This window comes from Podarcis pityusensis, assembly GCF_964106645.2.
Source record: "Podarcis pityusensis genome assembly, chromosome: 2".
Taxonomy (NCBI): Eukaryota; Metazoa; Chordata; class Lepidosauria; order Squamata; family Lacertidae; genus Podarcis; species Podarcis pityusensis.
In genome coordinates this window covers 41729461-41742650 of record NC_138029.1, presented here as the reverse complement: position 1 = coordinate 41742650, position 13190 = coordinate 41729461, and the positions used below count along the sequence as shown (strand labels likewise).

Here is a 13190-nt window from a genome sequence, read left to right as displayed (position 1 = left end):
ACACTGAACAGAAGTGGGGGCTTGGAGATTTCAAAGGGCAAAATTCCAATGTAACAAAAGTAAAGATTCCATCCATAGCAAGCCTGATAAACGCTGAGGAACTTAGGGGTATTCCCCATCCTTCTCATCTGGAAGAACTATACTGTAATACCATATCTTCAGCATGTTGTTTACTGTCCTTCAAGTGACCCTGAACTAGAGTGGTAGAAGAAATGTTTCCTTTCATTCTGTCTTCCAGCAGGCCCTAAGTCTTCAATGGGATGCGTAAAGATGAATTATAAGCAGGAGCTCCGAGAAACCATTTAGCAGTCTGAACCTTAGTTCAGGGGATTTTTGGCTGGAGATGCGCAATCAACTTAAAACAAGTACAGTGGTACCTCGGGTTACATATGCTTCAGGTTACAGATTCCGGTAACCCAGAAATAGTGCTTCAGGTTAAGAACTTTGCTTTAGGATAAGAACAGAAATCATGCTCCGGCGGTGCGGCAGCAGCAGGAGGCCCCATTAGCTAAAGTGGTGCTTCAGGTTAAGAACAGTTTCAGGTTAAGAACAGACCTCCAGAACGAATTAAGTACTTAACCCGAGGTACAAAGAAACAGTGGGGTCACTCAGAGGAGAAGATGGTGAAATGCAAACAGGGGACACAGAAAGGGCTGAACTCCTCAATGCCTTCTTTGCCTCAGTCTTCTCCGATAAAGAAAACAATGCCCGACCTGAAGAATTTGGAGCAAATGATTCAGCAGAGGAAACACAGCCCAGAATAACTAAGGAGATAGTACAAGAATACTTGGCTAGTCTAGATGTATTCAAGTCTCCAGGGCCAGATGAACTGCATCCAAAAGTATTAAAAGAACTGGCAGATGTGATCTCAGAACCACTGGCAGTCATCTTTGAGAATTCCTGGAGAACAGGCGAAGTCCCGGCAGACTGGAGGAGGGCAAATGTTGTCCCTATTTTCAAAAAGGGGAAAAGAGAGGACCCAAATAATTACCGCCCAGTCAGTCTGACATCAATACCAGGGAAGATTCTGGAGCAGATCATTAAGCAAACAGCCTGTGAGTACCGAGAAAGGAATGCTGTGATCACCAATAGTCAGCATGGATTTCTGAAAAATAAGTCATGTCAGACTAACCTGATCTCGTTTTTTGACAGAATTACAAGCCTGGTAGATGAAGGGAACGCAGTGGATGTAGCCTACCTTGATTTCAGCAAGGCATCTGACAAGGTGCCCCATGATATTCTTGCAAAGAAGCTGGTAAAATGCGGTCTTGACTATGCTACCACTCAGTGGATTGGTAACTGGCTGACTGACCGAACCCAAAGGGTGCTCATCAATGGTTCCTCTTCATCCTGGAGAAGAGTGACTAGTGGGGTGCCACAGGGTTCTGTCTTGGGCCCGGTCTTATTCAACATCTTTATCAACGACTTGGATAATGGACTCAAGGGCATCCTGATCAAATTTGCAGATGACACCAAACTGGGAAGGGTGGCTAACACCCCAGAGGACAGGATCACACTTCAAAACGACCTTGACAGATTAGAAAACTGGGCCAAAACAAACAAGATGAATTTTAACAGGGAGAAATGTAAAGTATTGCACTTGGGCAAAAAAAATGAGAGGCACAAATACAAGATGGGTGACACCTGGCTTGAGAGCAGTACATGTGAAAAGGATCTAGGAGTCTTGGTCGACCACAAACTTGACATGAGCCAACAGTGTGACGCGGCAGCTAAAAAAGCCAATGCAATTCTGGGCCTCATCAATAGGAGTATAGCATCTAGATCAAGGGAAGTAATAGTGCCACTGTATTCTGCTCTGGTCAGACCTCACCTGGAGTACTGTGTCCAGTTCTGGGCACCACAGTTCAAGAAGGACACTGACAAACTGGAATGTGTCCAGAGGAGGGTAACCAAAATGGTCAAAGGCCTGGAAACAATGCCTTATGAGGAACAGCTAAGGGAGCTGGGCATGTTTAGCCTGGAGAAGAGGAGGTTAAGGGGTGATATGATAGCCATGTTCAAATATATAAAAGGATGTCACATAGAGGAGGGAGAAAGGTTGTTTTCTGCTGCTCCAGAGAAGCGGACACGGAGCAATGGATCCAAACTACAAGAAAGAAGATTCCACCTAAACATTAGGAAGAACTTCCTGACAGTAAGAGCTGTTCGACAGTGGAATTTGCTGCCAAGGAGCGTGGTGGAGTCTCCTTCTTTGGAGGTCTTTAAGCAGAGGCTTGACAACCATATGTCAGGAGTGCTCTGATGGTGTTTCCTGCTTGGCAGGGGGTTGGACTCGATGGCCCTTGTGGTCTCTTCCAACTCTATGATTCTACCACTGTATTCTCCTCCTAGCACCTTTTCCCCTGAATGAAGATAAATACCCAATTAACCTAATATCTTTAACTCTCCAATGCAGGCATAGGCAAACTTGGCCCTCCATATGTTTTGGGACTACAATTCCCATCATCCTTGACCACTGGTCCTGTTAGCTAGGGATGATGGGAATTGTAGTCTCAAAAAAACATCTGGAGGGCCGAGTTTGCCTATGACTGCTCCAATCCTTCTTTTGATACAAAATTATTCCTTATGGGTAACCTACAGCCCTGAGCCTAATTACAAAAGCTACCCGCTTCTCTGGGGAAAGTAATCAGTTCCTCCTTTAGCAGCCAGCTGGGCAGGGAATAAGAGATTGTGCTTCCAGAGAAAGAAAGGAAAGGGCCCGCCCCCTGGTCCTGTGTACTTTTGGCTTTGGCATATCCATTCCGACTACCAGCATGTGGCTGTTGACCAAAAAAAGCAAAGGTTCCCCACCAATGCTGTAATACCAGCCATACTTAAATCTTCAGGCGAATCACTTGAATAAAATTCCTAAACTCAGATCAGCTTGGTCATAAGTCTAGAAATAGTGACCAGCATAACTTAAGCATGGCACTTAAGCATAGGTGACATAAAATGCATGTTAGTAGCTATGACTGCAAAATAAATGTTGAGACTATGTGTAATACTGGAACATAAACATGGGAATGTTGATCCAAAGCAGAATAAGTAATACTTCTGAAAATAATCAATTACAGCAGTTTAAATGAAATTACATTATTTCTGCCATAGCCAAGAAACGCATTTAGAAATATATTGTCAGCACAGAATCAAGTTTAAGAAATTTAGGCAGAAACTTAAGAGACCAAGTAAAATGAAGTTCTGTGCTGTGCATTTCCTTTAATAATAAGTTACCTGAAACTTACTACAGACACAAAATGCCAGCCAACAAATTCACTTGGATGTGCTCTGGAGCTGAACCAAAGTTTTACTGATCCTGGAACAGTAAGGCAATCAAAGGGCAGATGTTCAGATTTGATGCAACTGGTGATGTTTTGAAATATATCCAATTTAACAGTGAAGAGGACACTATCTAAAGTTAAGGAAACATATTGCTTCATTGATTTATTTGATGCATTGCATAACTACTATATCCAACCCAACCCTGTTTTGTCTAAAAACATGGTCAAGCAAGTTAAAATGTTAATTCTTCCCATGAAAGATAAAATTCATGGTGTGTTAAGTAGGTATCATGCAATTATGTTTTACTAGGACGCCTTCCAAGTGTTTGCTATCCTATTTTTTAGCATATAAATCATTTTATTATAATGGACAACATTTTTGTAAAGATTACTAAAAAATAAAAATAAAGTTGCCCAACGTAACATTCATTTACAAATATTGCCATGGATTCCGGCATGCAGGCTAATAACATTTCCTGCACTGCTCTAGATAAACAGGTCACAGTTTTCTCTGCTGGGTGGCTGCTTTGTGCTGACTTGTTCACCACCATCCTGGAACAATTTTTACTAAGAGTCCTAACCCAGCCTAAGCCTCTCACCATTTCAGTTGAAGTACAACAATCCAACACTCATTTTAAAGGAGGCAGTTTTAAGAATTATGCATGCATTAGGTTGTATTCAACTAACTTTTACTCAGAATGGACCGAACTTCATCACGGGCATTCATTTCAGTGGGTCTACATTGAGTACAAGTTAGTTGAATACAACCCATTCAAGTCTATTCTCCTTCAAGGGAGACACCTACATGTCAGACTGATAAGTTACTATAGCTGAATAAAGTGTGAAGTCATTCAATCCACCAGAGGGCCATGAAGCAGCCTGCCTTACTTGCTGCAGACCAGATGAATTCACATCAGTAGACCAAGAAATGACTACAGTAAGCAGAGCTAAGGAGGAATAGTGCTTTAGAATAAACTGCTCAAAAGAAGGTTCCAAGAAGGAAAATAAGGAGAAGTAAGGTTGCTCCAATTGAAACTAGAACCCAAATAAATCATGCCCAAAGTAAGAGCCAGTAGCTCTACAGATGCTACAGACAAATTTGACTGAAATCAAGATGGCACCTTTGAAAACACATGGAGACATCTATAGCAGTATTATTCTAGTGGGGCCCTATACTTCCAGCTGCCCTATGCACATTTATATACGTACATATATAATACATACATACACAGCAAATTGATAGGCATTTATTTTTCCTTTCTAGGTTAAAGCTAGAACTCCAAAGCAGGCCCAGGTGTCATTCTAATACAACAAAGTAGCCAACCAACACTGTGCAACCAATATACAACCAATATTCCAGGTGAGTGCATCAGCTAGTTTCTAGAGCAATGCAAAGAAGGAATCAACATTAAGGTCTGGAAGAATACAGTCACATGGCGAAGGGGTGTGTGTGCTCCCAAATGGGTTACCTGGGCAACCTTAGTTTGTCACACAGTTGGATAGGACCTCTGTTGTTTGCCATTCTGAGAAACCAGCACTAAGTGTTAAGAAAAGATCACTTGTCAGGCTACATCACTCTTTTCACATCATCAGACAACAGTGACTAGAATAAGAAAAGAGTAGAGTAAACGATGGGTGGGGCGAGGTTTTAGAGGTTCCGTGCAGCCATTTCAAGGACATTGAAGCATCTTACATACACCTGGAGCATCTCACATGAGGAACAGAACAATGCTACGTAGCCCACTAGGTCAAGCAGTTTTGCGTGCTTGTTGTGAACTGGCCGGTAGTTTCGAAATTAAGTGGTAGCAGCTCCCAAGTTTGGAACCAGTTGTGACCAGCACCCACGGTGAAGCCCACAAAAGGGCTGCGTGACAACTTCCCAGTCCTTACCGGGAAGATGGAAGGAAACAGACGCCGCCAACCCACGGAAGGGCGTCAAGACCTCTTCACTGGGCAGGGAAATTATTTGGAAAAGCGGGGTTACGGCTAACCGGCGCCTTCCTAGCGGCCACACAAAAGGCAACCGGAGGGCGGGAGAGGGTAGCGCCCCTAACCCCAACCCTATATACGGCCCCCAGAGATGGATGCTACCGAAACCTCAGCCGCGTACGGACTAAACCGATGCCTACCCCTCTGGCTTCAACCGCTCATCCTACCCCACGCCGTCAAGCAATCCCACCCACCCCTTAAACAAAGGGACACGTGCGCTTTTCGGCGACCCGGGCCCCGAGCAGGCAGCCCTTTTGGATACGTCTGCACCGGCGCGCATGCAGCGCGTTGCAAGGGAGGGGAATGGAAAGGACGGGAGGTGGGAGACCATTACAGGCGAGCCCCATTCATATTTCCCCCATATTTCCCACGAGGGGGGACGTGGGCTATTCGTTTCGCGCACCTCCCTCAGAAGGTGGAGTGGGAGGGGAGGACGCCTGAAGATGAAGGCGAGGCAAGCGGGGAGGAGGAGGACCGCCCCCCCCCGTCTAGGTGGGAGCAGAGACCCCGCTGCTTTCGCCTCCCCCCTCCCCATCTCGTCCAGGCTAGGCGGGAAAATGTGGGGGAGGGGGAAAGAGAGGGGGGCATTCGCAGCTTCCCCTGCTTCCTCCCCGCTCCTTCTTTCCCCCGCACGCCTCACCTCTTCTCCGCGCGCGCGTGCCCGCGCCGTCCTCTCGGCCGCTCAAGCTGGTCCGCTGTCTGCGGAGCCGCCTCTCCCCCCGGCGCGCGCGCGCTCGAACCGACTCCGCACTACCCGCCCCGCCCCCGCTCCCGGCGCCTTTAGCGCCACACCGAGCTCTCCCCACCTCCTCTCTGGCACCGCCCACCAATAGGGTGGGAGAAAAAGAAAGTTGCTGGGCTGCCCCGTTGGTCGCCTCGCCCGCCTATCGGCGTTTTTCCTCGCTGCCTATTGGTCACTCCCTTTAGACCCGCCCCCGTCCAAGCCAGACTCATAGCAACCTTCGCAAAGCTTCTCGTCCGAAATTCCATCTCCTCCCGCTTCACCGACCCTTTGCGAGGCCTCGGATTGGCTGGCTGCCTCTGCCTATCAATGGGAAGCAGCCCTTCCAGTGCTGGGCGTCTTTACGCTTGTCACCCGAGCGTATTGGAATAGAGGCGGGACGTTGGACGGCTGCGGTTGTCCCGTTTTGCGGCGGCGGCGGCGGCTGCTGCTGCTCCTCCTTTCCTCGCCGAGGTCAAAGCGAGCTCGGACCAGAGTGGCGCCGCGCGGGGTCAGGTGCAGCGGCCGTGGTAATGCGCGCGCGCCGTGCGGCCGAGCAGCGCTGCAGCCTTTGCTCCCGCTGGGGTGCATGTGTCGCATGTAGCAGCACCCCGCCCACTTGCGCCGCATGCATCTGCAAGCAGCTGCAGTTGCCGCGCGCGCCATCGCCCTCCTCCCTCTCTGCGTGCCTGGTGTAATTAGGACATGCACTAGCGCGGTGCGTGTAGCGGGCTGCCCATCCTGTGGTGCTGCGTGTAGCGTTGCGGGAGCAGAGTCACCCCAAGCGCTGAGGCCTTGGGGTACGATGCGCGCCGCGCCCTACCCGCCGCATAGGCCGTGGCGTTGTAGCAAATCCAGACCGTGCATTGACTCCCTCCTTCCCTCCCTCTTACAGACCCCTCTACTTTACACATCGTCCGTGTTGACCATTTCCCTCATACGTGGTACAAAAGCAAGAATGCTTTTTGCATTGCATTCCTGCAGTGAATTAGATGTCTTAAAGTACCACTCCCTTTCTCATGGAAAACTACCCTTTCATTCACCTGGGAGGTGATTTTCTGCAAAGACTGCAGTACAAATAACGTCATCTAAATTGCTTTTCCTCGCCCATTCTCTATGCAACAAATCCCCCCCGCCCCCGCCCGCCCGTCTTGAGGGTCTGTGTAGAATGATTATACACCCACCAGGAACTGAGTTCACACCTCTGATACCTCTTGGCCTCGGCTCCACCCTCTGCTTTTTGCTGCTCACAGCTACACTCATTCTCTGCCAGTTCATACCACACATGCACATAATATATTGCCAATAACTAGACATGGACACTTTGACGTTAAGTGAGTGATCGATCACAATTTAACCTTAACATGCTTTTCTTGCATGATATGCTACAGGTTTAATCAATTTGTTCCGAATGCTACTGATAAGTAAATGCAGAGTGGCGGGAAACTGTGTGTGCGCACGCCAAAAAGTTTATTTTTAAAATCCAGTGATCATAGTTTGTAATCTCAGTTCAGCAACAGCAAGGCTGGCTTCTGAATGTATCTGGAGAGGACTTGAGGTCACTGAGAGAGTTCACAGGGCTAATTGGATCTGGTGCTAAGGAGACTGATCAGGTGAAACTCATTAACAGTGTTAATGTATATTCTGCACTTCAAAAGAATAAAGGCAAATTCTCCATCAAGAAAAACAATTCAGTAACTGATACAAATGTTTGTATGTGCTCATAATGTGTTTTGCTGTTTCTAATTAGGGGAAGAGGTATGGTCCTATATAGAACGTAGAAGCACCAGTCTGGAACTTCTACTTGGATCCCAGCTCTCTGAGAGCCGCTCCCATTTCCCATCACATTTTCAAGCCTCTCTTTGCAAACATACGGACTAAAGTTTGCTTTTTAAAAATAAAGCCAATAATTTATGGGTGCTGGATTTTTAACCCAGAATTAACTTCTGTACTGGACTGTTTGTATGGAAATACAGAACATGCTCAGTCCTTTCCTTTGAAAGTCTAGGTCAGTGGTTCTTAATCTTTCTTAGTCATGGACCCCTTGGAGAATCTGATGAAAGCTATGGATCTCAGAAAAAATGCACAAAAATACAAAATTTTGCACATACCATATTTTTATGTGTATAAGACACCCTCATAAGATGCCCCCTACTTTTGGGGACCCCAAATTTAGAAAATGGGCATATGCACTATCCTTGTACAGTGGTACCTCAGGTTACATACACTTCAGGTTACAGACTCCGCTAACCCAGAATTAGTACTTTGCTTCAGGATTAAGAACTTTGCTTCAGGATGAGAACAGAAATCATGCTCCGGCGGTGCGGCAGCAGCGGGAGGCCCCATTAGCTAAAGTGGTACTTCAGGTTAAGAACAGTTTCAGGTTAAGAACGCACCTCCAGAATGAATTAAGTACTTAACCCGAGGTACCACTGTATAAGACAGCCCCATATTTTTAACCTTATTTTAAAGTAAATAACCCTAGTTTTATACACTGAAAAGTATGGTAATTTATCTTATTGTATTGGGGGGTTTGTTGGCTTCCAGTTGAAACTTGCTGAAACTCCTCAATCCATGAACCCCAGGTTAAAAAACCCTGGTCTTAGATTATTTGAAGAAAGAACCTGAAACCTTTAAAGGCAGGTCCTTCTTTCACTGTAGAGCGAAAAGGGGATAATTCAGGCTGCTGTGAGATGTCTTTGTGAACAGTTTTTTAAAAGAAGAGGGAGCTGACACTTGTTTATTTTCTTGTTTTATGCAATAAAATGTATGTATTGCATGACTGAAAGGTTGGGAAACTCATGAAATGGTTTACAAAAAGATAAAAAATTAAAAATGCAACAGTGCTTTAAAACCTACAAAAGTTAAAATGCTAAAATTAAAATTACTGTATCTCAACTTACTTAGCATCTTGGTAGACTTGTCTAAACAAGAATGTTTTCAACAGGTGTCAAAAAGAGTACAGTTTATGGCTTAGGAGAATGTTTTCTTCCATAGAAAGTGTTTATTTACTTATGTATTACTGCACATATATGGCATTTTCCTGCTAAGGGTGTACAGTTTAAAATACAGTACTAAAAAATGGAAAAATACAAAAAACGAAACAGCAAAGTTGACTCAGACCAGCCTGGGCTTCAAAGCTCTTTTGCAACAGAGCTTTGAACAGATTCTTCAGATCTGGAAGAAAGGTGGCCAGAGATCAGCACTTAAGAAAAGGAAATGAGTAGGGTTGAGCAAAACCGATGTGGTAAAAGCTACCTAACCTATTTCTTCCTCCTTTTAAATAATTTTAAATTATTCATACACGAACAAATATACAACATATAATACATTCTTCATAGTAAGAGCATAAATGTAGAAAGCATTAAAAATTATATTCCTTTAGTTCTATTCACATAAATACGTATCAGATTTGTACTAAAGCACTGTAAATATAAGGCAATCAATATTAATTTATTGTATCAATCCCAACTTAAAACTTGCTCCTTATAGCTGACAAAAGGGGAACTACACCTTTTACAAGTACTCTTTTTTCTGTCTTCTGCCACTTATTTCACTTTGTGTGCCTGTTCGCCATCCTTTCAACATACCATATGTTGTTGAACCATTCTATACTCACCTACCTGGGACTAGTAAGCTTCGTTGAATTCAGTGAGACTTTCTTAGTAAATTTGTAATTCTACATAGGCTTGCTTGGAAGTAAGCCCCAGTGAACACAGGGGGGCTTATTTCTGAGGAAGCATGCATAGGATTACATGGTAATCCATCACTAGTTATACGCAGAATACTCCCATTGAAATCATTGGAATTAAGTAATTTAAGTCCCAACTCTGTCTACGACTTAGTTGGGCATCACTCTATGCCTCAAATAAGAAAGTCCTAGGTTTAAATGTTGTGTCAACCATGAATGCTAAACAAGATGCTAGATCAAAATAACTGAGCACCACTAAATTTAGAAGTTTTTTTTTTTTAAGAAAATAAGTAAGACTGTGAAATTTAGCTCCTTTTGAGAATTATAAGATTATGAAACATAGAAGGGATATAAGAATTTAAATAAGATGATAAATTGCTGACAAAATGTTACAACGATGAAAATGGGAGCGGGAGATGTGAGGAAGTCCAAAGAAAATGTGAAAATATGTTAAGATCAATGTTACATTGTTCATTATGTTTATCCTTATTGTAAAATTTAATAAATTGCTTTAAAAAAAAAAAAAAATGTTGTGTCAACCATGAATTCACCATGTATTCTTAAAGCACTCTTGAACTCGCGTCTCCCACCCATGATATGGAACTAACAATACTGATCTACCTTACAGAGAGTTGTAAATATTTTAACAAGTGAATGTATGTGAAGTACTTTGAATACTAAGCACCATTCTAAATAATAGTAGTCTTGATTCATCTTTACCACCCAGCCCTGAACTTTCATAGGATTTTCTGTGAACATTATGCTCCTTTCATGTCAAGTAATATCACTGTTTTGGGTTAAAGCAATGGAAACTAATTAAACAATGGAAACAAACAATATATGTTTTTTAAAATTAAGCATTCTTAAAAGGAAAGAAGATGTGGGCTGAGACAAGGGCTTGCTTTTTCCATTTTTTATATGCACTCAAATGATAGATTATATTATAATCTTGACTTTAGTAGGAGTTTTTTGCTGTCTACAATTGGAATGGAAGCCAGCTGGATTTATAACCTAAATAGAGCAAGATTTTGCAGAAGCAGGGGAGCCGGTGGTGTGGCTCCTTTTACTTCCTTGAAGAAATGGATTTGGTCATATATGGTGGGGTGAACAAGTCTGTGCAACAGCGGACCAAAGAACTCTTTCCATTTCCAGCTGTTTTCACATTTCCTTCTTAGCACCCTCCAGTGCCAACACCATCATACAGAACCTGGAGGCCAACAGCAAAATCCCTTTGGATTACGCTTAAATTTGAAACTAACTGACAGGGAGTGTATTGGAGATAAAGAGCTTAGAAAAGAATGAGGGATCCAAGTTTTGTTAAATGCCTTGTGCTGATATATGGATATGACTTTTGTGAAAGTTTGCTTTGTGGGGTGACTGGAGTTCAGTTCTTGCACTCAGAAACTTGCTCTTCACATGCTTTGTCCAAAACAGCACTTGTGTTCGCAGTGTGCCTAAACATGCCCTGCTCATGGTGGCTAGTCCCTCAGAGAGAAAAAGAAGAGAGAGATGGTCCTCTGTCTTTTCAGGTGTCCCACAAAAGACCATAGATGACTAGTAATCTTGCCAGTAGCATATGCCCCCAAGTAAATGTGAGACTGGAAGGACAGATCGTGAAGCTGAGGCTCCAATACTTTGGCCACCTCATGAGAAGAGAAGACTACCTGGAAAAGACCCTGATGTTGGGAAAGATGGAGGGCACAAGGAGAAGGGGACGACAGAGGATGAGATGGTTGGATAGTATTCTTGAAGCTACCAGCATGTGTTTGATCAAACTTCAGGAGGCAGGGGAAGACAGAAGTGCCTGGCGTGCTCTGGTCCATGGGGTCACGAAGAGTCGGACACGACTAAATGACTAAACAACAACAAATGTGAGACAAAAGCATAGGAGGGAAGACCATTCTATGGATTCATTTTTCAACAGTGCTTCTTGTTAGATTGAATGGCTAGCAGGGGAGCATGTGATTCGATTTTACAGCAGGGGTGCCAACTGGAATAAAATATTGGGGGGATAGATAAACCCCACCACACATAATCACATGGCACGATGCACACACACACACACACCATTTGAATGGCAATGCCTATCAACTGGGGGGGGGGCTGGCCCCTAGGAGTTGGCTCCTATGTTTTACAGTACACTAAACCATCAAAGTAGACTTGTTAAGCACATTATAGTTTAAAGTCTAGCAGCACAAGTGTTTCTGAGCCATACATTTTTAAAGCAATAATTAAGTAACGCTCTACATATGTAGTTAAATGAGGAACATGACAGTAAATCAACACAGTCACAAAGGGGAATTACAGGCAAAAATAAAATAGATGCTGGACCACATAAAATTTAAAACCATAAACAGTTCATAAATTTTGTAATGATACAGGTGAAAACCATCAACCAAAAATGACAACAGGGTGATGGAGTATATATTCACATTAACGCTTACTCCACTTCCAGTGCATTCCCACTTCTAGTTTTTGAAGTCACATTCACACAGTGTTAGCCACAATCCATATCTAACCTGTAAAGGTAAAGGGACCCCTGACCATTAGGTCCAGTCATGGCCGACTGTGGTTGCGGCGCTCATCTCTGGCGAACCAGAGCAGCGCATGGAAACGTCGTTTACCTTCCCATCGGAGGTATTTATCTACCTGCACTTTGACGTGCTTTCAAACTGCTAGGTTGGCAGGAGCAGGGACCGAGCAATGGAAGCTCACCCTGTTGCAGGGATTCAAACCGCCGACCTTCTGATCGACAAGTCCTAGGCTCTGTGGTTTAACCCTCAGCGCCACCCATGTCCCTTCATCTAACTTGTAGTTTCTTGATATATACAGCTGTTTGATGTGTGTTTTCCCAAACCATCTTCAATCCAATTAGAGAACTTGAGCCACATTCATTTCATGCTTAAGTCAGGTGCATACAATTGAGACTGCCATTGGCCATGCACAGGTAACAGCTTAATAAATAATTCTGCAAGGAGCGTTGCAGTGACAGGGTGGAGACTTCCCTACCGCATCTCTGATGTGAACACTGTACAAATGCAGCTTGAAACACAGCGTTAGGGGATGACCTCACTGCATTTTAAGTCACTAATGTGAACATACCTGGAGTACTCTGTGTTTCATTCAACCTAGTTTTAGCAGCAGAGTGCCAGGATTTGTTCTCTGATACAGATCAAAGAGCAGCAATGAAGGCATGTGTTGGGCGTCTGCATTTCCATTGCTATAATGTGCGTGGTCTTAAATCTAATGCCAAGTATTTACTTCCATGAAGGGATAGTGATAGCTAATTAATAAACAACTACTACCTTGAAAAATCTCTGGCAACAATAGTCACCGTACGCCACAATTGCCTCATTACGTAAATCATGTTTAGAACACCACAACACACACGTAACTGGCTGTAAAGTAACATAACATTATATGTAATAAAACTGTAATTTAATCGTCATATCAAAAAATTGCAAAGCACAGTTCCTGATGGCAATAACATATATTACTATTAACCATCTAT

At 43.8% G+C, this 13190-nt stretch overlaps 1 protein-coding gene and 1 long non-coding RNA gene across 5 annotated transcripts in view; one reads left to right on the top strand and one right to left on the bottom strand.

Annotated features, from left to right (window-relative positions):
• Window positions 1-6247, bottom strand: part of MYH10 (myosin heavy chain 10) — a 75142-nt gene extending 68895 nt beyond the window's left edge. For 3 of the 4 annotated variants that reach the window (XM_080993557.1, XM_080993559.1, XM_080993560.1), the window contains exon 1: window positions 5908-6029. The gene's annotated coding sequence lies outside the window, so the exon portion shown is untranslated. Of the gene's footprint in view, window positions 1-5907; window positions 6030-6227 lie in introns of those variants that run through there. The other variant, XM_080993558.1, reaches the window with a different exon arrangement.
• A 6-nt stretch (window positions 6248-6253) lies between these two features.
• Window positions 6254-7990, top strand: LOC308470697. The gene is made up of 2 exons (XR_013982567.1): window positions 6254-6518; window positions 7739-7990. It is a non-coding gene; the product is annotated as an uncharacterized lncRNA (long non-coding RNA).
• Window positions 7991-13190: the final 5200 nt, after the last annotated feature.